The 25,360-nt window shown below is 42.5% G+C and overlaps 1 pseudogene; it reads left to right on the forward strand.

Annotated features, from left to right (window-relative positions):
- The window catches only part of LOC146862898 (histone-lysine N-methyltransferase, H3 lysine-79 specific-like), a 90,621-nt pseudogene extending 66,632 nt beyond the window's left edge, over positions 1-23,989 (forward strand).
- Positions 23,990-25,360: the final 1,371 nt, after the last annotated feature.

Genomic DNA, 25,360 nt, shown 5'->3' on the forward strand with positions numbered 1-25,360 from the left:
CGCTGGGAAATTCTACCTTCACTGGTCTTTCTCCATCTCGCCCGCCCGAGCAAAGAGTTGGAATGAAGTTCTGGTTCCTGATCTGGGCCGGCTTTTACCATGGGTGACACGGGGCTCCAATCTGAAAATGAGTGCACGTAACTGTCTCAGTAAAAGTCCTGCACACAACAACATCGCTCTTGATTTCAGTGATTCATATTAAGCTTCTTTAAATCATATTTTTTACTTGCCGAAAGTGCCGTTTGACACCCCCCTTTTAACCCCATCCCATCTCCCTCTTACCCTCTGCTGCTGTGTACCAGCAGTCCAGCACTGCTCTGTTCTAATCCTGTCTCATGCACAACTCATTCTGCAATTGTAAGCAAATCATTTTATTCTCCATGATTGCAATACTAATCCGATTACAGCCTGATTCCTTTCCAACAGGTTCTCCTGCACCACATATATTGCTAATTATACCTCGTGTTTGGGAAGCTAAAACTACAATAGGTGTTCTCTGTACAGTGTTTCACTGCTCTTTGAAATTGGGCTTCTGTTAGTATTAAGCAAAACAAAATAAGCACTAACAAAATCAATAGGTTGGACTTTTGAATTGTGGAAGCATAGATGCATGCAAGCACACAATATTGATTTGCATATTAACAGAAAACACATGTTGAAGCAGACAGACCAATGTCTCTACAAAAATGCATGCATATACAACCAACCAAAAGTAAAAGGGTACACTTTCAGCCCAGTATGCAAGTAGTGCCCCCATGACTGGCAGCAAAGTTCCTCTGAAGTGTAATACCAGAGCGCAGTATGACAGGAAAGTGCTTATATGAAGTGCCAGGTCTTCAGTTTCTTGCGGAACTCAAGAAGTGGGGATCTGGCTGTGATGTGTTGAGGCTTGTGGATGTGGGTGATGCCAATAAAGGAAGTGGGTAGATTCAGTGGATGAAGTGGGCGGAGCCGGGAAAGTGGGTGTGGCCTCCTACAAAAAATGTGAGCACCTGCACTTAATATTTTACAAATTAAGCACTGCCAACGACCTATGGTCTGGCGGTTCCAATCTGCAACGTTGTCAGACATCGTAATCAGCCACATTGTAACATCTGTTATTCAGCACCAAGATGTCCAAGGGTGAACGCGCCCTTTACAAATGCACGTTATTTCATTTTATTGTTTGTGTCCCACTCACTTCTTTAGTATCATGGGGTACACAAGTGAAAAAAACATTCCAAGTAAGAATATGCTATTCTGTATATCCAATTAAACAACACCGAAGTACTAACTCATAACCTTGTCTTGCTCTCTCTTCAGAACACTTGAGCAAGACTTCAAAATACCAGGATACAAAATGAACACCCTTCAAAATAGGACTCTACACCCCTTTAGAATACCAAGGTACAACATAAAGAGAGCTCAACACTTGTTTACCAAGAGAAATATTTATTGCAGCAAGTTCCCATATATCAAATAGCAATAATGAACATGTAAAATAAATGAAATGTGCATGTACACAAGAATAAATGCATAGGAAGATAACTGCATGTACACAAGAATAAAGTAATTAGAACTTGTAACACATCACCGGTTGCATCATCCTGCCAGCACGACTGGAGAACCCATTGACAGTCTCGGCAGAAGCTCTTCAACTGGGAAAGGTCTCTAGGCAGTGCATCCACCCCGAGAAGAGTTCCTGACAAAACGCCAAGAGGCCTCCGTCTTTATACTCTAACTAACACGGAGAGAGGCTTATAGAAGCTCCCCCTCCCTTCATCTGCATTCTAGGTGCTGGCTACACTCTCTGCATTGAGCTCACTCAACAGAGCTCGCCAGGCTCCGATGGGAGCTGAGGCAGATTTCTTCACTTTCTCATCCTTGGGCTACGCAGCCCAAACTGTCTGTTCTAGCAGCTTATCTCATCCGATCGGTGTAGTGAAAAGCATAAACATTTCTGTTTGCGCAAGAAACTCGAGCCTACCTGCCTTCACAGCTGAAAGGCAGGATCAGACAGAAACAATATGAAACTGAGCTCACAAAATGCAGATACAATAAAAGAGTGTCAATGGTCCATACATGATCTCACAATATATATATATATATTTGCCTATAGCATTACACACCTGTATCCACATTCATTCAAAGTTGCATCATTAGCTCACGCCATCCCTCCTAATGAAGATCTAATTAATATCTTGGCCATCTTGACTGATTATCTAATTATAACTATTTTTGGGATTCTATTTAGTATTGCTTCATATAGAACTTACAGAATATTATCTACTGGCGGTCGCCAGTAGATAGTTATAGTTAGGACCGTGTTTCCATAGGAAATCCGCAACATTCTATTTGGAATAACTTTGGCGCCGATTGACGAATCCTCGCAAAATTTTCAAGATAGGTGGGGCGCTCCGGTCCGCTCCTTCCCTGAAAGTCTCGGGGGGATTCGTCAAGCGGGGGCTGAGAAAAAGGGGGGGGTCCCAAAACGCGTTTTCCCCATGCATTTTTCCATACGACCTTTAGTCCAAGCTACAGCCCGAACGGCTGAACAGAATTACTTGAAATTTGGCAGAGAGGTAGTCCTCAGGTCAGGGATGTGCCTTTTGCAGGTCTGGTGTAAATCTGTTCACTATTTCCTGAGAAAATAGCATTTAAATCAATATATATATCTATAAGCGCGCTCCGAGCGCGTACGGTAAGCTTACCGTACGCGCACGCTGCCGTGCGCGAGCGCGATTCTGATTGGTTGTTAGATCTTAGTAAACATTCGAATCGGTCGAAGCCAGGAAGTGTCGGCCGCCATTTTGTCTCTCGCAGTCTGAGGGGGTGAAAAACAAAGGTGGAGAACGTGAAAAAGGGGCATGGTGGACAGTTCCTGGCCCCCTAGCCTTTGTCAGGGGGTCCCAGAAGGACCCCCAAGGGCCAAAATTTCCTTTAATTTTTTTGCGAAAAATCGCGGAGTAAGCGTAGCGTGCACGTACGGTAGAAACTGAAAAATTCCGCGAATCGTGTAACGTGAGCGCGCCGTGCGCAAAGCGCACCGCGCGCCCACAGCGCGCGCACGATGCGCGAAGTGCACCGTGCGCGTACGGTACGCGCACGGTGAAAAACCTTAAAAAAAAAAAAATACATAACTTAGCATTTAAAAAAACGTACAAATTCACTTAAAAAACCATAGGTTTCACACACGTTATAGTTAGGAATTAGCATTTAAAAAACCTTGCAAATTCACTTAAAAAACCATAGGTTTCACACATGTTATAGTTAGCTGGACATTTCACTCGTGAAAAACCATTGAAATTCCCCCGTTATAGTTAGTGCAGGCAACTATAACTCACGCGACCGCAATCCTCTGCTGATGACGTCAGATATTACATCACTGATGACATATGTGTCTTTCTGAAAAAAAAATATTTGTAATATATGTATAGCTAAAAATTAATGGAAGAAGACATGGGTAAATAAGTGTCTAAATACAGTGATGTAATATCTGACGTCATCAGCAGAGGATTGCGGTCGCGTGAGTTATAGTTGCCTGCACTAACTATAACGGGGGAATTTCAATGGTTTTTCACGAGTGAAATGTCCAGCTAACTATAACATGTGTGAAACCTATGGTTTTTTAAGTGAATATATATATATATATAATTATAAATATATATATATATATATATATATTCAATAACAATCGGGTCCTTCCGGGATCCAAGCCCTCGTCAGGTGGTGCGTTGTCCGGCGAACCCACTGCCGGATAATCCAATTACCAGTCTCAAGAAACGAAAAACGCACTCTCAAAGGTCAGTCTTTTTTAATCATAAATCGCTACGCGTTTCGACACAACCTGTGTCTTGGTCACACGATTACTTCTGGATTCTCAAACATACATATAGATATATGTAGACATAGAAGATGTGCTAACATATTGCTCATTTTAGGCTGCAAAGCGGCCGCCATTTCTAAACAGGTACAAACCTCGTACAATTAGATGAATATAACCTCGTATTCATTGAGTTCTGACATTCGATCAGCTTGTTAACATTTTACATATTGAATTCAAATTATGTCATGTTGTCGGATGTATGCAATACGTTTTACCGCACATTAGAATTCCGACAAAAAGATTCAACCAACTTTATCCATTGCGAGTTGATAATCAGACAAAAGCTAGTGATACTAAATAGTAAAGCCCACTGGACTCCACTATATATGCATTAAGCGGACTGGTGCCGCCTACGTTCCCATAGATGTGCAGGCATGCATATATTGGTTTTCAAACTTCGAACTCAATTGTATAGATTTCTATACGGACTAGTGCCCCTTATACAAACGCACCTTTAAGGACAGAATGCATAGCTCAAATGCCAAGTGGCAAATAAAAGCCAAGAGCAGTTGGCACATCCAATTACAACCACATGGTGGTTAGCAAAGACCAAAGTCACAAGAGTGTACTCAACATCAAAGAAGAACTGAATTGATATACTGAAATAATGAAAACTGTGAAATTCTTATCTCTAGGAGAGTGCGAAGAAGTGTCATCCTCATGAAGAAAAGGGTAGGGAACCTGTGCCGTGTCGTGAAGAAGTGAATGGTCCCTTCCTTTCCTCCTGGATGGTGAGAGAAACATAGGTTAAAAAAGGCTATTAATTACTCATAAATCACATGTCTGAACTAGCATGTTATTCAAAACGATATAAAGGCATAAAATACATGTAAATTACATATAAACTACAGAATACAGATGAATATCACAATACACGATTAACTGTTCAATCATCATGTAAGTGTGTTGCAAGTTCCTCGTCCAAATTATGCCCCCCAGGGAACTTAGTTTCTAATTCCATGATCCATTTGGATTCCCTCTTCCTCAGGGCCAGCTCTCTATTACCTCCTCTTTTGGAAACATGCACCTGTTCTATGGCGAAGTACTTCAAAAGAGAGTTATTGGACTGGTGTACACCCTGGAAGTGTCGAGCAATGGGATAATTCTGGTCCTTGTTGGTTATGGCTCTAAGGTGTTCCTGTATCCGCTTTTTAACCATGCAAGTTGTACTCCCAACATACCAGAGTCCGCACGGGCATTCCAGGATATACACTACAAAGTTAGTACTACATGTAAGGAACTGCGGGATAGTTTTATTCTGTCTTAATCCCGGGATCCTAAAATCCTTAACCATGTGGCTACATTTGCAGGCTTTGCAATGGCCACATGGATAGAACCCTTTGAGATCGAAGCGGTTCCTATTGGGAGTTTCTGTGATATCTCCCCTGACCAAAATATCTTTCAAATTCCTCCCTCTTCTATACGTTATTAGAGGTCTGTCACCGATGGTCCCACCAATGACAGAATCTGATTTCAAGATCCTCCAATTGTCAGCTAGCATTTTCTGGACCTGTTTGGATTCGTGATTGAATGTAGTTATCACTCTAGTTGGCATTTCTTCCTGGTCCTCCCTGGTGGAGTATTCCAAGGCTTGTAATCTGCTGATTCCACTGATCTTCTGTACTGCCTTGTTTAATACCCATTCCGGGTACCCTCTTTCTCTGAATCTGCCTAGTACAATACCTAGTTCTTTCTTGAAGTCTTCCTCCGTGCTGCAATTTCTCCGTGCTCTTAGCACCTCCCCAAAGGGGATGCTCCATTTAAGTGGCTCTGGATGAGCACTGTTAGCATGGAGCAGGCTGTTCCCGGAAGTTTCCTTCCGGTGTAAGCTGGAAACCATTCTGCCTTCCTGTATAGAAATGACGGTGTCTAGGAATTCAATTTTATTGCTACTTATACTAGCAGTAAGATGTATGTTATACTTGTTGTTGTTAAGTTTGTTAATGAATTTCCTAGCTTCCTCTTCATTGCCCTTCCAAATGACGAAGAGATCGTCAATATACCTTAACCACACCAATACTTTTTCAAAGTCTGAGTCCATGTCACTGTTAGTGTGGAGCTCCTCCTCCCACTTACCCAGGAAGAGGTTCGCAAAACTAGGTGCGAAGCACGTTCCCATGGCCGTGCCGCGGACCTGTTTGTAAATTTCACCATTAAATAGGAAGATGTTATTTTTCAGACATAGACCCATCATGTCAATTAACATATTGGTGTGATCAAGATAGCAGATATTTCTTGCTTTGAGAAAGTGGAGACATGCTTCAATGCCCTGGGTGTGATCAATGATGGTATATAATGAACTCACATCCAGGGCAATGAGTAGATGTTCCTCTGCCCATGTGATATCAGAGATTTTATTCAGAAAATCTTTAGTATCCCTGATGTGTGAGGGTAACTGGGTGACATACTCTCTAAGAAAGAAGTCAACGTATTTAGATATGTTCTCGTTGACATTGCCTAGTGATGATACTATAGGTCTCCCTGGTGGTACAAGTGGGTTTTTATGTATCTTCGGGAGTAAGTACAAGATAGGTAGTTTGGGGAAATCTTTTTTTAGAAAACAGTATTCCTGCCATGTGATGAGTCCTTCTTTTTGCCAATTAGCTAGTTTTTCCCATGTGTTATTTATGCTGTCATTATATACGTCAGTGGTACATTTGCAATAAAAGTTCGCATCAGAAAGTTGTTTTAGTGCTTCATCAATGTACATACGTTTGTCCCACAAAACAATATTGCCTCCCTTATCGGAGGGTCTGATTACCATACTGCTATCTTGTGCAAGAGAAAGAATAAAAGTTCTTTGCTGATTGGAAAGATTGGAGTCATAATTCTGACGTGTACCTAGTCTGTGTTTATGCTTAATCATTTCCTTCGTTACCACTTCCTGAAAGGTATCTATTGAGTCGTGTGGCAACATCGGAAAGAAAATGGATCTGGGCTTGAACGTAGTGCAAGCTGCCCTATGTATGTTGACACCCTCCAGACCTTCTGCATCCTGGGGCCCTCCAGTGCCCATCACAGGCTCTGCTAGATCATACATAGTTTCTAGGACATCTGCATCACCAACATTGAGATTCGGTTGCGACCAGACATCCAATTGTTGTTCAATGGTTTCAGGTGGTCTGGCGTTCCTTAGGCTATGCCATTTTTTTAATGTAAGTTTCCTTACGAACTTAAAGATATCCACTCTAGTGTTAGCATAATTATACAACTCGGTGGGGCAGTAAGTTAGGCCTAAGCATAGCGTTGTTTTTTCCATGGGTGTAAGGAATCTAGAGGATAGATTGATGATTGTTTTATTTACCATTTCCTCATCCATGATTAGTATATTTTCCTTTGGCCTCCTCTTTTGGTTCCCATGAGTGCCTTGCTTATTTCTCCTTTGTCGGAGCCTGAGTCTCCTCTGCTTGGACCGCCCCTGCCTCTTCCTCTTCCTCTTCCTTGCCCCCGGCCACGTCCCCGTCCTCTCTTCGGAGTGGTCGGTTGGGTATCTTCCTTCTGTCGTCTGGTCCTCATGACGCGAAATTCGTCTAAAAAAGACGCAGGTTTACTTGTTATCTCCACTTCAGAGGAAGTACTGGCTGTGGTATCCGAGAGTTCTGTGTCCGATTCTTCTGTTGTCGGTGTTTCAGTTACTGCTTCCACATTTTCAGAGGTGTTTCCTTGGTTGTCTTTCTGTTTATAGAGATGATCATATTTCTGACTATAGGTTAAGATACGACCGCTCTCGTAGTCCGCACAATCCCTATGCAGCTTTCTCTGTTTCCGTGATTTGATATCATCTTCATATCTCTTGAGTCTATTCACCAGGTCTTCTTTGAATTTTTTTTATCTCCTCCTGGTCGGTACTCTTTTTAAAATCGTCATTAATCGCTTCCAATTCTTTAATTATTTCTTCTCTGTCCTCCCATGCGTATTTAATGAGGATCAGAAGCATATTCTTGGAACTCAGGGCCGAATTATTTGCCCAGTCCTCAAGCATCCGTGGATTCCGTGCCTCATGTGACGGGGTAGTATATATGCGCAAACCACGTGGCACCATTTCCTTGTTAACGTAGTCTTGAAGTGAGACTGCCTCCCACCATTTCGATGCTTCCTGTTTTTTTAGTTTCTCATACCTCCGCATTTTGGTGTTCAACGTATTAACATCTGGTTTATTTATAGAAGCTCCAGATTGGCTTCCCTTGCCGGGAGCTCTTGCGAACAAAGTTTGTGCTTCCCTACGTCTCTCACTGTCACTCTCCATGACTAGGATCAATTACTTCCGGATGTAGCACACACTCTGTGTCTTCTGTTTGCACTTGAGAAACCAGCGGACAAACAGAACCTGTAGTGTCTGTTACACCATCCGATTCAATTAATCATGACTGACCTCCCCGCTGTACATGCGCGGTTCCTGATGCCTTGGGATGTGATATTGTCCGAATCGTATGGGAGTTAGAAGTGGCCCTGTCTGCGTGTCTCCGTTGTTACAGTAAAGTACAATCCGATTTGATCGGAGGCAAGTACCGGGCCCCCCCGCATCCGCGCTAGGAGGGTAAACACTCGTGCACAAGTGCCCGCCTGCCACCCTCCCCCGCAGCACACACCGGGACCCGGCTTACCTCCTTTACATGCAGGCTCTCGTTTCTCTCCCGATTCGTCTGTCCACGGAGTCTCCTCGTATCTCCAAGGCCGGCGAGTGATCCCTCCGTTTAGATTCAATAACAATCGGGTCCTTCCGGGATCCAAGCCCTCGTCAGGTGGTGCGTTGTCCGGCGAACCCACTGCCGGATAATCCAATTACCAGTCTCAAGAAACGAAAAACGCACTCTCAAAGGTCAGTCTTTTTTAATCATAAATCGCTACGCGTTTCGACACAACCTGTGTCTTGGTCACACGATTACTTCTGGATTCTCAAACATACATATAGATATATGTAGACATAGAAGATGTGCTAACATATTGCTCATTTTAGGCTGCAAAGCGGCCGCCATTTCTAAACAGGTACAAACCTCGTACAATTAGATGAATATAACCTGCACATCTATGGGAACGTAGGCGGCACCAGTCCGCTTAATGCATATATAGTGGAGTCCAGTGGGCTTTACTATTTAGTATCACTAGCTTTTGTCTGATTATCAACTCGCAATGGATAAAGTTGGTTGAATCTTTTTGTTGGAATTCTAATGTGCGGTAAAACGTATTGCATACATCCGACAACATGACATAATTTGAATTCAATATGTAAAATGTTAACAAGCTGATCGAATGTCAGAACTCAATGAATACGAGGTTATATTCATCTAATTGTACGAGGTTTGTACCTGTTTAGAAATGGCGGCCGCTTTGCAGCCTAAAATGAGCAATATGTTAGCACATCTTCTATGTCTACATATATCTATATGTATGTTTGAGAATCCAGAAGTAATCGTGTGACCAAGACACAGGTTGTGTCGAAACGCGTAGCGATTTATGATTAAAAAAGACTGACCTTTGAGAGTGCGTTTTTCGTTTCTTGAGACTGGTATATATATATATATATATATATATATATATATATATATATATATATATATATATATATATATGTATATATATTATCTACTGGCGGTCGCCAGTAGATAGTTATAGTTAGGACCGTGTTTCCATAGGAAATCCTCAAAGTTCTATTTGGAATAACTTTGGCACCGGTTAACGAATCCTCGCGAAATTTTCAAAATAGGTGGGGCGCTCCGCTCTGCTCTTACCCTGAAAGTCTCGGGGGGATTCGTCAAGCGGGGGCAGAGAAAAAAGGGGGGTCCCAAAACACGTTTTCCCCATGCAATTTTCCATAGGGACCTTTAGTCTAAGGTACAGCCCGAACGGCTGAACAGAATTACTTGAAATTTGGCAGAGAGGTAGTCCTCAGCTCAGGGAAGTGCCTTTTGCAGGTCTGGTGTCAATCTGTTCAGTAGTTCCTGAGAAAATCAAAAGTAAAATCATATATATATGTGGGCGGTGCCTAACCACACATCTCATCCTGAGATCTGATTGGCTGTCAGCACTTCATCCAAGAAGTGTTGGCAGCCATCTTGGGACCAATATACATGATAGCACCTCATTAAAAAGCATTGCAGTTAATAGAAGGTTTTAAGACTTTAGTTACATTATAAATCATTTGTTGATGGTACCATACTCATTTTAGGAATTGTGGTATGTTCTAAGGTGATTTCACCATGTGAAAAAGCCTTCTGCTGGGATATCATGATTGAGAGAAAAATATTTTCTCATGCTTTTCCCACAGAGGTTTGGAAGGTGATCTATAAGCTAAACTGAGAGCTTATTTTCTGTAAATTCACATTATCTTTCTCAGTCATGTGAGAATGAAGTCTGACATTCTCAGTAAAACATGTACATCCAACAAGGGCAGAGACTGTCAGTTGATTCGTTTGTGTTCTACTGCAGCTTCCCAGAGTGTTCCAAAGAACAACTAGAGTGCCAACAGTCCTACTTATGATAAACGTATGGCACACCTGAAGCCATCTTGCTTGGATTAAAGTGGTAACTCTTAAAACATTTAATTTAAAAAGGAACACAATGAGGGGGTTCATTTTTCCATAACAAGTATGATTAGTGCTGCAGAAAGAAAAACTAGGGCACATTTTGACTTCTGAAATCCTCTTTTATTTCATTAAAAAATAAATGCAGACTGAAACATGCACTTTCAATACCAGCAGCAGTTTTCCCTGGTGAGCAGTAGCTTTACTACAGTGATCTAATGAGCAAAAAGAGTGCTAACATTCTGAATTTATGGCAAATGTGTGACACATCTGAATGCCTTCTTGATGGAATCAAAGTAAAAAACTGAAAGCATTTCCTACTGAGGAGACTGCAGTAAATGAGGAAATTAGGAAACTTCATAACAAATAAGTCTCCCAAGATGGCCACCAGAGATAAAAGAGCCCAAATGTAGCCCAAATATCACCCAGATGTAGCCCAAGTATAGCCCAATGACAGAATGTGCCAGAGTGTTCTTAAAAACAACTAGAGCGCTTACTGTCTTCATTATGACAAAAGTATGGCACACCTGAAGCCATCTTGATTGGAATAAACTGGTAACACTTAAAACATTTAATTTTAAAAGGAACACAATGAGGGGGTTCATTTTGCCATAGAAATTATGATTAATGCTGAAGAAAGAAAATGAGGGCACATTTTGAGTGACTTCTCAAATCTTCTTCTATTTCATTAAAAAATTCTGACATGCAGACTGAAACATGCACTTTTAATACCAGGAGCAGACTTCCATGGTGAACAGTAGTTTTACTACAGTGATCTAATGAGCAACTAGAGTGCTAACGTTCAGAATTTATGGCAAATGTGTGACATATCTGAATACCTTCATGATTGAATCAAAGTAAAAAACTGAAAGCATTTCCTACTGAGGAGACTGCAGTACATGAGGAAATTAGGAAACTTCATAACAAATAAATCTCCCAAGATGGCCACCGGAGACAAAAGAGCCCAAATGTAGCCCAAAATCACCCAGATGTAGCCCAAATATAGCCCAATGACAGAAGTGTGCAAAACACTTATTATTTTGTGTTTTTGCAGTGTTATATAGTGCAGACTTGTCAGGTATTGGAGTGCTTTACATGAGCATTGGTTACATCACACAAGAACAAATTCATTTTGGTTGTAGACATGGGGAGACTAAGTGATTTGACCAAAATCACAGAATGTCGAGCTGAAGCAGAAACTCCAACCTGGTTCCCCAGTTGCAAAGTCTGCAGTTTTGGAAGTAACACCACATCCTCTCCCCTAAGTGCAACATTTAATCAAGTGGTCAACTGGATAAAAAAACATAAAGATAACAAATAATTTAAAAGTGCTTTGTCGCTATTTGAAAACTCAGAAAATATGCCCTTATTTTAGTCTTTTAGAGCACTAACCATAATTTTGATGCCAATAAGACCCTCTCATATATGTAATTTCTAAAGGAAATGCTCTAGGTATTACAGTTTTGCTTACATCAAGATGACGTCAGGCGTTCCACACTTTTGTAATAAATATAGAATGTTAGCAATCTAGTTGTTCATTAGGATACTGTTGAGAGGCAGAGGCCAGGGGCACGGACTCTGAAAATTGAAGGCAGGTAGGAGGGTGCAAAGGCAACAATTTAACCACACTGAGCAGGCAGGAAGGGCCTATGGAGGGCAGTGGAAAGGGGGGCAGGGGCAACAAACCAACAATACAGGACATGCAAGAGAGGCTGTGGCAATGTAATAGACCAGTGTGGGCAGAAGGAAGAGGCAATGGTAGTACAACCATACATGCCAACAGACCCGATTCAGACAGGAAACGTCCAATGTTTTTAAGCTCAAATGGGCTTTATTTGATCTGTCTCCTGTCTACAATCTCCTCTTTTTCAATGTAACTCAAAGGGGAAAATCAATACCACAGTTTTTTTTCAAAATCTCCCTCTTACCAAGTTCAAAATGTTCGCAAGTATGGTACATTGGATCATGGAAGGAAATGGGGTAGGGACATGGACTTGGATAACAGAGGACAGGAGGGACATGGAGAGGTGCACCAAACTGACCCTGCAGGGCAGGCATTAGGGTTTGCAGCAGCACAATACACCACACAGGGCATGCGGGACGGGAGTGCAGCACAACAATCCATAGAAAGCAAGAGGGAGGGGACAGGACCATGCACATGGACAACAGAGAACAGAGGGGCAAGAGGCAATGGTAGCTAGCTGACCATAATGGACAGACAGGAGAGAAAGCTGCAGCATAACAGACCATAAAGAGCAGGAGGGACGGATCAGGGGCATTACAATGTACCAAACAAGCCGGGAGGGAGGGAGTTGGGGTCTGCACATGTAAACAGAGGGCTGGGGGCAAGGGGGCAGGGCAGGAGCAGCAAGATAGCCATGGAGGTCAGGCAGGATGGGCACTAGAAGCAAGACACACCATGAAGAGCAACAGTGAGACTGTGATGGCATACACACAGACCATGGAGGGAAGGTGGGAGGGGGTCAGGGGCAGCTAACTGACCACACAGGGAAGGTGGGAGGGGCCATGGCAGCACAGGAGACCATGCATGGCAAGTGGGAGGGTTAGTGGCAGCACAATGGCTATGATGGGCAAGAAGGAGGGTGCAGGGGCATGCACAAAGGACGATGGAGGATAGAAGGGAGGGTCAGGACCTGTGCACAGACAAGAAAGTTCAGGGGAAGGGGCCTCACAACAGACCGCACGGGGCAGGCAGAAGGAGCAGTTGCAGCACAACAGACCAGGGAGGGCAGAAGGGTGTGGCAGTACAATGGACCATGTAGGACAGGAGGAAGAGGATAGGGGCATGGCATGTGGACAGGCAGGGTGGAGGTGGCAGGGACAGGTTACAGTCATCTGACAATGCTAGGCAGGTGCGAGGGGAGTGGCAGCTCAACAGAACACTCAGAGTAGATAGGAGTGGCAGGTCCATGGAACATGGTGGGCAAAAAGGATGGAGCAGGGGCATGCACAAAGACATCGGAGGGCAGGGGGAAGGAGAATAGGGGCAGCAAGCTAAGCACAGAGTTTAAGCAGGAGGTCAATGATGGGGCATAGAATTGGGCAATGGAGGGCAGGAGGAGGGGACTGGTACATCATACTAAATTGAGGGCAGTGGCTGCACATCAGACCATGCATGGCAGGAGGGAGGAGGCTAGTCCATGGATTCACACAACAGAGGATAGGGAGGAGGGGGATGGGGCAGCAAGCTAACTGTTCAGAGAAGGCGGGTATTAGGAACTTTATTGTTTTTAAAACGTGTGTCTGTGCGAACTACTTAAAATATGAACAAGTATGCAGCATAATCTCACTTTTATTCAGGAAGAAGAGGATGTTTGTGACTGTGACTCCGGGCTCACTTGGCAGAAACACCCCCTGGCCCTCCACCCCCTATCGCAAAATGTAATGCCCGTGAAAAGGGTAGGTGAACACAGTGTTATACAGAACATAGTCCTGAGAGCACGATTGAAAATGAAAACTAGATATAGTGTATGGTATAAACTATGCACCAAAAAGTGTGATATAAGATGAACCGGGCGTGAAATATAATATGCAATACATTGTGCGCAATGACAGATTCATTGGAGAGCGCGAGATAGCACAGGCACTAGCGCGTGCTATGCGATGTGCGCCTTGGAGTGTAACATGCACAGGGCAGTGTTGTGTAACCTAACTAGTCTCTAAAGTTGTAATATAAAATATGTGCTGGGGAGTGTAACGTTGCATATGCACTGTGACAAAGATATGGATCCCAGATTGTAATATGTATGGCATAGCACTGTGCGTTATAACATAGGCATCGAGAAGGCACGTTAGATGGGGCAATATAACCCGTGCGAAGACAAGTGTGGCATGACATATTCACGGGGTGGTGTTACAGTGCACATGGGCTAGAGAGTGTCATAGCATATGCACTAGCTGGTGGAATACAACACAGAGGTGTGTGGCACTCGGCAGGCAATGGTGGGTGTAACACAGCATTGGGCTCTGCCAGGAGCGCGCTGTGACTCTCAAGTGATGTTCGTCCCCTTTCCAGAGAGTAAAATAAAAAGTATTACACATCCGGCAGTGGATGTGTGTTTTATTAACCGTGAGAGGGGTTTCTTACATAGTTTTGGTCGAATTTTTGTTGAATCCCCTTTGAATGGCTTGGTGTGCATGTGTATTAAATGAGCCCGTCAATAGCTACCCATGTTTGTATAAATAAACGACAAGGGTGTCTACCGGGATTAGGCACGGTAGGGCATCAGATATGTCAGAGCTTCACTAGTGATGTAAATACATTCCACGTGGATTCATTGTATGCATAGTCGCCTTTTAATGAATATCACTCAAATCGTCATGGTGATAGTACGGTTTGTCCAGCATGTCCTAGGTGTGTCTATAAATATATATTTTTTAAAAATAATAAAAAACAGTGGCCGGCCCTGGGGATTGGGGTCAAAAAAATATAATTAGGAAACAGGCCCTGGGGGATGGGGTCATCAGGGCCAATAAATTAGAATAAGAAGGGGAACCACACAGCCCCCCTTCTTAAAAAATTAAAATAAATAAAAGACTGGCATCGTGCCGGAGGCCACGCCCCCTCCTTGCAGCACTCTGCAAACGCGCCCCCTGGCGAGTTGTAAGTTGGGGAATTAATTCCTCTTCAATACTGAGGGTCCCTGAGGGCCAACTAGCCCAACAGGCATCTCCAGTATGCGCCACGGAGCTGCGCTGCAGACAGGTGTTCTGAGGCCAAGCCCCTTTTTACACCTCTCTGCAACGCAGCTCTGTGGCGCTTACTGGAGGTACCTAGTGGTCTAGTTTGACCCTAGGGACCCTTGGGATTCAAAGGGACTTAATCTCTCAACTTAGAACAGCCACAGGGCGCGTTTACACAGTGGTGAAGGGAGGGGACGGGGCCTGAGGTGACGTGTGCAAACACGCACTATGGCACGTTTTAAATTGGGGATATAATTTCCCTTCAATACTGAGGGCCCCTGGGGGCTAACTAGCCCACCAAGTGCTTCCAGTAAGAGCCACTGAGCTGCATTGCAGAGAGGTGGTCCAGGCTGTGCCACTTTTTACACCTCTCTGCAACGCAGCTCTGTGGCACTTACTGGAGGTACCTAGTGGGCTAGTTGGACCCTAGGGACCCTCAGGATTCAAATGAACTTAATCTCCCAACTAAAAACGGACACAGGGCGTGTTTACACAGTGGTGAAGGGAGGGGACGGGGCCTGAGTTAATGTGTGCAAAAACGCTATGTGGCCTGTTTTAAGAGGTAGTTTTAATCCCCATGCCCTATTATGTACTAGGGGCTTACAGAGGAGGTCATGCTAATCACAGGGGGACCCCAACGCATAATGTTCCCTAGTGTATGTAGGTGTTTTCACTGTATTCTAAGTGTCTTTTAACATAGCACTGGCTCTAGGACTGGTTAGTCAGACTCAGTTACCACCAGTATCCATCTGAAAAAGTTGAGGGTACAGGATGATTTTGCAACAAGGATTCTTTCTGCTCTTCTTTTTGTTCTTTCTGCACGTTATCCTTCTTCCTGCACTTTTCTTCGTCTTTGAGGACTTCTGTTGCTTCTTTCTGCACTTCCTTTCTTTCTTTCTGTGCATTTTTTCTTCTTTCTTCACATGTCCTATCTCTGTAGGCATAGTTAGAAATTAGCATTTAAAAAACCTTTGAAATTCACAGAAAAAATCATAGGTTTCAGGCACGTTATAATTAAGCATTAACATTTAAAAAACCTCCGAAATTCACTGAAAAAACCATAGGTTTCAGGGGTGTTATAGTTAGCTGGACTTTTCACTTGTACAAAACCATTGAAATTCCCCCGTTATAGTTAGTTCAGCTAACTATAACTTGCGCGCCCGCAATGCACTGCTGATGACGTCACATATTACATCACGCATGACATGGTCAGTGACATCACTCATGACATCACTGATGACATCTCAAATGACATCACTGATGACATCACTGATGACATCATCCTTGTGATAGAGTGGCAGACCTCCTCTCACCCTAATATAACCTTTGATACACACATTCAAAAATAGAGACTAAAATTTTCAAAACAATGGACATACCAATACTAGTTACAACAACCTCTTCAGTAATTCTAAGATCCACATACACATCCACTCATTCACCAACAGTCCTATACAGTCATTCATACATGTACTCACTCATCATATGTACTCATAAACCTATAAATCCTGTTACACAATGCCACTCATCCATAGAGTTACTCACACACATAGTCACTCATGCTAATAAAGAATCAAACATACATTTACTTGCATATACAGTTATACACACACCACCACACTTACTTCTACGGAAATTTACCCATACTTAGTCTTTTAAACAATCACTTATAGAAACACATACTTATTCATACAGGAACTCTTTCAATCTCTTACTCTCACATATACTCACTTATATACACCAATAGTCACATATACTAGTTTAAAACATATGTAGTTACTCATAAAGACACTATTGAGACAGTCATTCACTCACTAACACACCCATACACACACTCATCCACCCATACAGTCCTGCACACATGCTGTCTTCAATACATACAAACAGTGAGTCACTCATTCATGCACCTATGCACTACGTAATACCCCTCACCGAACCATGCAGACACTCAGACTGATACTCAAAAAAACAACTAATAACCTATATAGACACCCATGTAGCTACTCACCAACCCATGCAGCCACTTATACACAAAGTGAGAGACTGATACAGATATTTACATATTTAAACATTACTCACTAAGCCATGTATTCACTATGATACACTTAATCAGTCAGTTACACAATCAATTTTTCAAAAACAAGTCATCGATTTAGACACTTATATACCCATTTATTCTTTCATCGACCTTGAGATATACATATATAAAATATATTTAATTTTCAGAAAAACAGACATTCACTGGATGATGTCATCAGTGATGTCATCAGTGATGTCATTTGAGATGTCATCAGTGATGTCATGAGTGATGTCACTGACCATGTCATGAGTGATGTAATATGTGACGTCATCAGCAGTGCATTGCGGGCGCGCGAGTTATAGTTAGCTGAACTAACTATAACGGGGGAATTTCAATGGTTTTGTACAAGTGAAAAGTCCAGCTAACTATAACACCCCTGAAACCTATGGTTTTTTCAGTGAATTTCTGAGGTTTTTTAAATGCCAATTCCTAACTATAACGTGCCTGAAACCTATGTTTTTTTCTGTGAATATTTATATATATATATATATATATATATATATATATATATATATATAGATATATTTGCACAATATCTTTGCACGGTCTTCCTACTTTCATATGCCTTAAAAAAATAGTATATAAACCAAAATAACCATTCAAAACGTTGGCGATCATTCAAATTCCCAAATCAATGTTGACTTTCATCTTTAATTATAACTAAGTCTATTGGGGAATGCAAATATAGTATAATGTCCATATTTCCTGCTAATGTTTCTTACTGTACTATTTAATCAAAGCTACACTGTTGCTACAGAAATACATACACATCAAATCACAGTTAAAATAATAGGATAAAGAGGATATCCAATTATTAAAAATGATGAACCTCACTATCCATGTTGTGACCCTAAATAATAGTTTTCAAACAGCAAATCAATATCAGTTCACACTGTCTTAAAGCTAGTTTCCCATCGCCACCATTATCGCCAGCATTTATATGTCTACCATGAAACCAGAAATGGTTGCTGTGCTATGGGATTCCGTAAAATGCAACGTAATTGGTTATTGTAGATCTCTATGTTTGATTGCTCTCATGTGTTCTTATATCCTTATTTCAAATTGTCTTATCGTACTTCCTATGTAGAAACAAATTACAATCATAACCCAATACACCTACAACATAGGCCCTCATTACGATGTTGGTTGGACTTGTGGTAAACTTTCTCTTAAGTTCCAGTAAAGACCAACCTATTGGGGAAAACAATTTCACAGCTTCCTGTCTGGACTGCAGTACATATTTCCTTAAAATAGGTTTTAAAAATCTTTGTCTTTCCATTACTAAAAATAAACAATCAAATGAAATATGGTGAGTCGTACATTCATTTCCAGCCCAGGTTAACAAAGACATCAATTTTCTTTCAGCCCCTTTGCAATCTCAGCATGAGAATAAAAAGGATTAAGAAAATTAGAAATCTTAAAATTTCATACCTCATTTCCGCATAGGCCAATGCCGATAAATAAGGAAATTATATGCTATTTTGCTATGAGTCCCATGTCAGAATTAAGGAGTTCTCCTTCAGGATATACCAAAACTCCTTTTCCCAAGATTTTGTCCCCATTTTTAAACACATTTAATTTTTAGATATTTACACCAGTATTGTGACAGAGGGATAGTTCAACTATGAGCTTGTTTTCTATACAGTAGCCACAAAATACATTCAATTTTCTTTGGAGGCCTATTTGAACCCTGTCCATAATTACTAGATCATCTGCGTAAAGTAGGCAGGACATATGTCTGACACCCATTTTAGGAGAAAATTATTAGGCTGGGGCGTAGTTTGCAGAGTTTTGATGCTCGGAACTCCGTGAAGTTACAAAAAAAATCAGCGAAGTTCCGCGAGTGGCAGAGTGCAGTGCGAACTGCAGTTTGTGCTGGTATTCATGCCGCTCAGGTAGAAATTCTACCCGAACGGCAGCTCGCACCCGCAAACTAACAGTTTGCGATCGCGAGCGGGGAAAGAACCTCGATGCACATCGCGAAGCGAAGTTTTCTGCACTCCGCGAGCGCTGAGTGCTGAGTGCAGAAAACTCCGCAAACTCTGTGAACAGAGCGAAGTTCACCACTCAGGCCTAAAAATTATACAGATCCCATACTTTAGGTAGGTCGATTTGAAATGCAAGTAATATCAGGGGCAATACACAGCCCTTATGTAGGCCATTCCTTATCTCAATAATTTCTGACAAACTATCATCTTTATTCAATTCCACTCTGAAACAATTACTCCTATGAAGTTCCTTCAGGATATATAACTGTCCTCTTGGGTTTCCTAGCTTTTTTAGGTTATCCCACAATATCTCTTGGTATACATAGTTAAAAGATGCCCAAACGTCAACGAAACAGCAAAATATATTCCCTTTACAATCAATGACTTGCCTTGCAATTAAGCATAGGCTGAAGCAGTGGTCCATTGTAGAATTGCCTTCCTTAAAATCTCCGTGCGTGCTCAATCAGGATCAGGCCATTTTCCTTGGCCCATTCATTTAACCTCCTAAAAATACATTTTCTATATACTTTCATCCCCCCATTCATCAAACTAATCACCCTATATTTATTGGGGTCTGAGGCCTGACATTTGTTGCGTAAGGGTTTTAAAAAGTGCACTGCCACAGTTTTCTGGTAATGAGCCTGTTATTGTTGCTACTCTAAAAACACTGAAAAGGATAGCACTCTGCCAACCAATATTTACCTTCAACATTATATCTGGGAGGTTATCAGAATCTGCAAAGAGAGATCTTTTATAACTTCCTTAATGGACTTCACACTGCTGCTTCTCAACTCTTCTCCACCATGTCGGTATCTGAAGTGGACTTATCATAACACTTAAAATATATGTATTCTAAGCATTTAATCCAAGCCATTTCTGACACTATACTGTCTCTTGAGGGTTGCTTATTCCCCATCTGTCCATGTACCAATTTCCAGAATTTCTTTGCATCCTTGGTGGAATTTTGTTGTAGTATTTCCTCCCAATTTGCTTTATAAAACTATCATTTTTTTCCTGAACTAATTTGCTATAATTTTGTCATGAGCTACGTACTTTACTTTTCACTAAACCTGCCTGATCTCTGCTCAACCTCTTCTGCAGGCTCCTTAACTACTCCTTAACTTTGGACAGCCTGATTTAAATCACTTTTTTTTATTAAGCTGCTCCTTCAGATCTTTTAACTTTGCATTTTAATTTTTTCTATGTTCAATTCTTATGCAATTCATGACTTCCTTTATTATCTCATTACATCAATTCATTATCTTGCAATACTTTAACTTAAATGTTTCCCCTTTCCACTGTACTTGGGTCATTGCAAGCATTTCCAGTTCTCTCTCCTCAGACATAGTTCATACACTTCTAGAGCAGCTGACTTCAATTATCAGCACCTTATTACATTCCCTCGCAGACCCCACCTGCAAGCTTGATTGTGAAGGCAAATGGCTGCTACCAAAGGGACAAATATATAATAAATTGGGCATTTATGAGACCCTACACAGAAACTTATAACTGCAGGTATATTGGATGGAAAACACCCATTCACACATGTGAATCCTTAATCTGCATTAGCTCCAACCATTACTTGTCCAGTTTTTAATAGCTACTGGCCAAGAAGACCATCTTCAGGATGTCATAGGTATCTAGTAGCTCATTATATGGTATATTGTTTGAATTACCCTTGCATTGAAATTTCCACATATCAGCATCAAGCCTTTGGCGTTGTCATTCATATAATTCTGTAAAACTTCTATAAAGCAATTCATTTGATCCTCATTATACAATCTTCCACCTACATGTACATACATGTTCACCAAAGTTACCCGAGTTATGATAAAGATCAATTTTACAAATTTGAACCCATGTACATCGTGACGGTAGGGATTTTACATCCCTCACTATTTTAACTAAACTAATGTTACTAAGCTCCCGATGGTTACCCCTAAGCCTTGTCTTTTGCTTTTGTTCTTTCTTGCAAGAACTCTAATGTCTCCCCACACAGCCAAGATTCTTTGTTGCATATTAATGCATTATTTTTCGAAACCTAATATAATCTCCCTGTATTTCAAAGTCTTTTCAAGACATGGGCATTTCTTCCCACTAATCTAAGGCTGTATTGGGAAGGAGGATCCCCTAGTGAATATCACTCAATCTCATTCTCTTATACTCATCTTGTATTCTGTTGACTGTCCTGACACATAGTCATTCCTTAACATCAATTCCACTTCTACTCACTGTTAGCCCTTGATCACCTTTCCATACATTAGTGATATCGGCAACATCATGAGAGTAGTGGAATTGTCACCACTGAAGGGGTCCGTTTCATGGACCGGGAAGCCAGTTTCCTACTACCTGCACACCATAGATCGAACCATACTTGAAAACTATTTATCTAGTTTCAAAAATCCTAAACTCAGGGAAGATCAAGAGGCGGCTAGACGCCGTCAGCAGAGGGAAAACAAGAGCAATACTACTACTCCGACAAAGGTGCAGGAAACCAAGGATTCTGTTGCTGAAGAAGATAAACCTGTTACATCAGTGGTTAAAAAACCTTCCCCTGCCAAGCCACGCAGAAGAAAATTGAAACAAAAAGGACGAAAGCCTGCTGGAAGGAAACGTGGATGCCCCAAGAAGCAGAACACAGTCATCACTAAGCGTAAAGCCAAGAAGAGTCAAACTGCACTGGAACCTGAGACAACCCAAGACACTGTCATCACCACCCCAACCCACACCACTACCCCATCCCCTACCCAAAGTATTCCCCAAACCACACCTGAGTCACCCAGTCCCACACCTCCTCAGGCTACACCCAAGTCTCCTCAAAGTCCATCATGCCAGCTACCTCCAAATGTGCAGCACCAGCCGAACAACCAGCTTTTGGTGTCTCCTACACCTCCTGCCCTCCAGAAGTTGCTAGACTCCTTTAAAATTCAGTACATGCAGTTCATGGCTTACATGAAGACCCCTCAGTACAAAGCCAACCTGCAGCAGTTGCTGGAGAAGGAAAAGAATACGCAATTACTGGGCACGGCACAGCAGCTTTTCAACCACTGTTGGGTACAGAAGGAGGAGATCAAGTGACTGTTTCAGCAGAAAATGGATGAGCTGGGAGTGAAGGCTGTAACGTACAGCGACCTGATTCAGGCCCAGAAGGAGATCTCTCTACATAACCAGCAGCTGAAGGAGCAAGCAAGGCAGCTAGAGAAGGACAATGGTTCTCTCAGAAATCAGAGCTTACAGCTTCTGAATGGCTCGATATGAGGAGCTGAAGATAGACTGACCAACTTTGTCCATGGAGAAGTTACCGAATGAGAAAAAGCTTCTCTCTGGCCAGATCTCTGAGGAGCAGAAGCATTGCTTAGAGCTGCAGATAAGCATTGTGGAGCTAGAAAAGAGCCAAAGGCAGCAGGAGCTTCTTCAGTTGAAGTCGTACACCAAATGTGAGGATATGTTACCTCTGCACCTTTGCTGCAAAAGCCTATTGAATGATGCAGAAAATGGCTGCTACCAGCTCGATTTTGAGTGCTCAAAGTTTGCGCTGTCTCACATGAATGGCTTAAGCTCTGAACTTTCAATGACTGGCCACTCCAGCCCTCATGGGATCAACGGCTCCCACAGTTGCTCATCGTCCAAGCAGAGCACACCTCAGTACATGTCATCCCACTTAGACCAAGAGATTGTTCCTGGGACTCCTACTCATAACGGCAGGCAGAGAGCGGACAGGGTCTCCAACTGGCCTATTCCTGACTACACCAGATTTTCCTCAGCCAAGATCGCCTTGCGAGGACATCTAAATCAGGACCACGCCATCAACGGGAGAGTAGCGGCACATGAGCAGAGAAGTGAAAATGTTAGGGAGAACAGCCTTAATTGCTACAACTCCAGTATAACAACCAGCATTCCGTCGAGTCCTCAGGAAACTCGACCTTCTTCCCCAGCGGCCTTACAGACTTCAGGAGAGCAGAACAGCGAGAGGGACATGTACTCTTCGAACTTTCCCTCGACAGTGGAGACCCTGCCATATGACCGATGCCCGGTGGAGCTACCTGTTAGCTGAAGAGGAGATGGGCTGTGGAACCCCCTCGGCCATCACCTACCCAGCTAGACTTTGGGCACACGTTCCTTTATCTCTCTGTCATATATCCCTCCTACCCCTTCACCCTACCCCCTTCCCCCTCAACGCTCCCTTCTTCTTGCCTTCTATCCCTTGAATGTTTTTCTGTTGAGACCAAGCTATTTGACCAATGCCCGATGGAGCTACCTGATAGCTGAAGAGGAGATGGGCTGCGGATTCCCCTTCGGCCATCACCTACCCAGCTGGACCTTGGGCAGACTTCCCCTTCGTCTCTCCGTCATATCTATACCCTACCCCTTTTTCGCCTACCCCCTTACCCTTCTCACTCCATTTTCCTTTTCTTCTATGCTCCTTAAATGTTTTTACTGGTATCATTGGTAACTTGGAACTGATGTAAGTTTGCAACTATGTGGAACCTTATGTAAAGCGCTCTGATACCCTCGGGTCTAGACAGCGCTATATAAAACTCTTTAAATAAATAAATAAATAAAATAAATTCCTAATCTGTTCATTAATTAGGGGTGCATGATGACACAGGAAAAGTAGAGTTTGTGGACTTTCTACTTCATGTTTAGATATTACTTTAATGCCTTGCTCATTCAAATAATTTTCTTCCTTAGTTACCAAATCCTTTACTGTGTTGAAGCGAAGCTCCAAATTTTGAACTTCCATTCCTTCATTTGGTTAAAGGTGTTCCACACGGCCGATACCAATAGACGAGACTGCGGCTATTATCTCATAGTTCCTGAATATCCCTAAGAGGCACTCTCTAGTCAATGGCCTCAGTTTTTAACTTTTTGCCACTCTTAAGAATATCCATATATAACCACATATTACTATCATCCTCGGCTGTCGCTTGTCATAGTCTCACCATCTTCACCTTTTCTTCATCCCCTAGTTGTGTCCCTTTCCTTTACCTTTCACTTGCCAATCTCTCTCTTCATGTACCCTTTTACTGTTTGTATCCCCTTGTTTACCTTTTATCAGGATTAACCTGCTTTGACTTCCATCCCTTACTTGACCTACATGACCTCCTTCAAAATCCTTCCTTACTTTTTGGAGCACAACTAGCTCTCTCTCCATTGTGCCTAGCATATCTGATGTATTTGCGCCTAACTTCTTTTAACGAGGTACTCTATATTTATTTCTTCTTCCTCTACACCCCTACGTTTTGAGTATCTTAGAGACTATCCTCTTTTGTAAAATTAAGCATCTCCTTTTATTTTTTTAATCAGCATAGGCGTATAAGAAATAAATACAGCTCCTTCCTCAAATGTATCAACACTAGTGTCCTTTTGGAGCCTCCCACTGGCCTCAGAAGTGCTGGCATACATGTGTTTATGCTTTTTAGCTCTTCATCTATTGACTTTAATGAGGTTGCTCGATTCTTCATTTCCTCAATTGTTTGAGGCAGTGAGCTCAGGCTCCTCCACTAGGGTGGAGGAGCGTCACCCCACTGCTTTCTCGCTGTGCGAGAAGCAGAAACAAAATGGTAATAACTACCATTTTATGTTTCTGCTTCTCACACTGTGAGAAAGCAGAATAGAAGGGTTTGGTTGCTGGCGGGCGGGTGTTTGGGGCTGCTCTGTGAGCAAGGCTGGGCAGGGTAGGAATGGTGTACCCGCTCCTGAGTGCTCATGACTAGTTTGGTCGGCCCTCTGGGGTTGACAAAACCAGCCATGCGCACTCTGCTCTTCCCCATGCAGGCTGCAATGCAGCCTACATAGCGAATATGGCCGGGCCATTAGCCCCTGGTTGGTCGGCGTCCCGTCCAATCACAACGCTGCTTGTAGCGTTGTGATTGGCTTAGGGGTGTGAGCCTGGCTGCCTGTTTCCTGTTCCTGTCGGAGGCGGGAGAGCAGGAGAAGAGTAGAGATGGCGCAGGACGCAGCCGGCAGGAAGTTAAGTTAATTTTTTTATTATTAAATTAAACCCCCCGCATGACCCCCCACCTCCCACCTGCGAGTCATGCCGGCCGCGACTGTCTTAGTTGTGTAGTTATCACTGTATAAAGCATATTTGAGGGTCTTTTCTGGTGCAAATCTGCATACGAAGTGTACTTTCCATGACCACATATGAATATGTATTAATCCTTTGAAATATCTTTCCTTTGTCTCGGTTTTTCTTCTC

This window comes from Triturus cristatus, chromosome 2_2 (assembly GCF_964204655.1).
Source record: "Triturus cristatus chromosome 2_2, aTriCri1.1, whole genome shotgun sequence".
In the NCBI taxonomy this organism is placed as follows: Eukaryota; Metazoa; Chordata; class Amphibia; order Caudata; family Salamandridae; genus Triturus; species Triturus cristatus.